Below are 3,102 nucleotides of genomic sequence, written 5' to 3' on the forward strand. Positions count from 1 at the left end.
TGAACTTAACGGAGCAACTTTCTAAATGCAAGTTTAAATAAAGGATTTTCTTATTAATAGTAAATAGCAAAGGATTTTTTTAACCAAGTGGAATAATATGGATTGAATATTGAATAATAATTGGATTGAATAATGTGGACTGAATATGTAATATTAACCTTTTTTTAAAAAAAAAAAACATCGTTTTAAAAGCACGCACAATCTTAAAAGTGTAAAGTAGTTCTTATTGGTGAGTTTTATCCACTGGTTCTCAAAAGCCCATCAGAAAACGGCACTTATATTTTAAATATTTAATATTGCTTCGGTCGTTGTGATGCCAGAGTATCTCAATACAGGCTTTCAAGTATCGATTTCTAAAGCCAAGTCCTTTACAGAAATACATGTTTGATAGAAAGTCCTAGGTTTGGCATGCCTTGGTACTTTTTTTTAACCATCCTAACCGTTTTAACTGTACAGTTCAGTGTGAAACCATCACCACCATCAGTCTCAGAACTCTTCATCTTGAAAAACTGAAACTCTACCCATTAAACACCCCATTCCCTCCTGCTTGCTCTGACTTCTGGAAAGCACACTTCTACTTTCTGTCTCTGAATCTGACCATCTAGGTTCCTTATGTAAGTGGAATCATACAGTATTTTTCCTTTCATGATGAACTTATTCAATAATAAAGTCCTCAAGGTTTCTCTATGTTGTAGCACACCTCAGCCTTCCTTTTTAAGGCTGAATAATTTCATTGTATTATATGTCTGCAGAGAAGTGGACGACAGAGGATTAGAGGGTTGGATGACATCACGGGCTCCATGGACATGAGTTTGAGTAAACTCCAGAGTGGGTGACAGACAGGGAGGCCTGGTGTGGTGCAGTCCATGGGGTCACAAACAGTCAGACACAACTGAGCCTGAGTGACTGAACTGATGACATGTATGTACCACACATTGTTTTCCATTCATCTGTCAAGGGACAAAATGGCTTGATTAATTTTCTAAAAGCTTTCTTTGAAACTAGTATGTTGACATATCCGTCTCTTTGAATTGTAAGAGATGTTTTTTTTTGTAAAATGGAAGGAGGACTAGTGTGTAGTCAGACTTCTTCTCAAGCAGACCAATTTCAGGCAAGAGTAAAACGGAAGTTGAAATATGGAGGCCATTTCCTTAAAACTGCAGGTCCCTTGGACTGTCTTCCAGAATGTGCAGGAGTTTGCCTCTTCCACATTGAAGACCTCTGCTCTGTGGTTCTGTTTTTGTCCTCCAAGGGCTCCATGCCTGTCCTGAAATCCTGTAAATGCCAAGGCAGCTGGCTTAATGCTATCTTCTAGCTGTTTCCAAAGTGCGCTAGTGTTAGCTTAACCAAAAGCGTACAAGCAACAGGCCAACAGACCACAAATACCTCTTCTGCTGACCTGTCAAAAGAGGAAAACTTATTCCTTGCTCAATCTTGCAGCAGCAATCAGTGTCCAAATCACAGAAGGAATGACTATATGGAGTTTGGACTTTATCAGGTAGGAAAAAACAAGAGATTTGCTTGTGGGTATATATTTTACCTAGATGATTTTGTATCTTTTCTTTTATGTCCCATATTTGTCTCAGTAATTCACTTATTCAACAAATATTTGCCACAAATACTATGTGCCAAGCTCAACCCTTGCATTCAGGATATACTGATAAACAAAAATCTTGCCCTCCTAGAGCTTGCACTCTGGCAGGGAGAAACACACAATAAAATAATACATACATAAATTACCCCGTATCATAGAAAATGACAAGCTGTATTAAAAGAAGTGAAAGTCTCTCAGTCATGTCCAACTCTTTGGGATCCCATGGACTGTAGCCCACCAGGCTCCTCTGTCCATGGAATTCTCTAGGCAAGAATACTAGTGGGTTGCCATTCCTTTCTGCAGGGGATCTTTCTGACCCAGGGATCAAACATGGTCTCTTGCACTGCAGGCAGATTCTTTACCATCTGAGCCACCAAGGAAGCCCAAATAACATATGGAACCTGGGACCATTTAGGGTTGAAGTGAAGTGTTAGTCACTCAGTCATGTCTGACTCTTTTCGACCCCATGAACTATAGTCTGCCAGGCTCCTCTGTCCAAGGATACTGGAGTGGGTAGCCATTCCCTTCTCCAAGGGATCTTCCTGTCCCAGGGATCCCACCTTGCAGGCAGATTCTTTACTGTCTGAGCTACTGGGGAAAATAGTGCAGGAAGAAAAAATAATGCAAGAAAAATCAGGAATGAGGAATCGTACAATACTAAAATAGTGTTCAGTTCAGTCGCTCACTCATGTCCGACTCTTTGCAACCCCATGGACTGCAGCATGCCGGGCCTCCCTGTCCATCACCAACTCCTGGAGCTTGCTCAGACTCATGTCCAACCATCTTATCCTCTGGTGTCCCCTTCTCCTCTGCCTTCAATCTTTCCCAGCATCAGGGTCTTTTCCAGTGAGTCAGCTCTTCCCATCAGGTGGCCAAAGTATAGGAGCTTCAGTTTTAGCATCAGTCCTTCCAGTGACTCTTTCCTTTAGGATGGACTGGTTGGATCTCCTTGCTGTCCAAGGGACTTTCAAGAGTCTTCTCCAGCACCACAGTTCAAAGGCATCAATTCTTCAGTGCTCAGCTTTCTTTATGGTCCAACTCTCACATCCATACACGACTACTGGGAAAACCATAGCTTTGAATAGACGGACCTCTGTTGGCAAAGTAATGTCTCTGCTTTTTAATATGCTGTCTAGGTTTGTCATAGCTTTTCTTCCAAGAAGCAAGCATCTTTTAATTTCATGGCTGCAGTCACCATATGCAGTGATTTTGGAGCCCAAGAAAAGTCTGTCACTGTTTCCACTGTTTCCCCATCTATTTGCCATGAAGTGATGGGACCAGATGCCATGATCTTAGTTTTCTGAATGTTGAGTTTTAAGCCAGCTTTTTCACTCTACTCTTTCACTTTCATCAAAAGGCTCTTCAGTTTCTCTTCACTTTCTGCCATAAGGGTGGTGTCATCTGCTTGTCTGAGGTTATTGATATTTCTCCCGGCAATCTTGATTCCAGCTTGTGCTTCACCCAGCCTGGCATTTCACGAGATGTACTCTGCATATAAGTTAAATAAG

This window comes from Cervus elaphus, chromosome 28 (assembly GCF_910594005.1).
Source record: "Cervus elaphus chromosome 28, mCerEla1.1, whole genome shotgun sequence".
NCBI classification, from domain to species: Eukaryota; Metazoa; Chordata; class Mammalia; order Artiodactyla; family Cervidae; genus Cervus; species Cervus elaphus.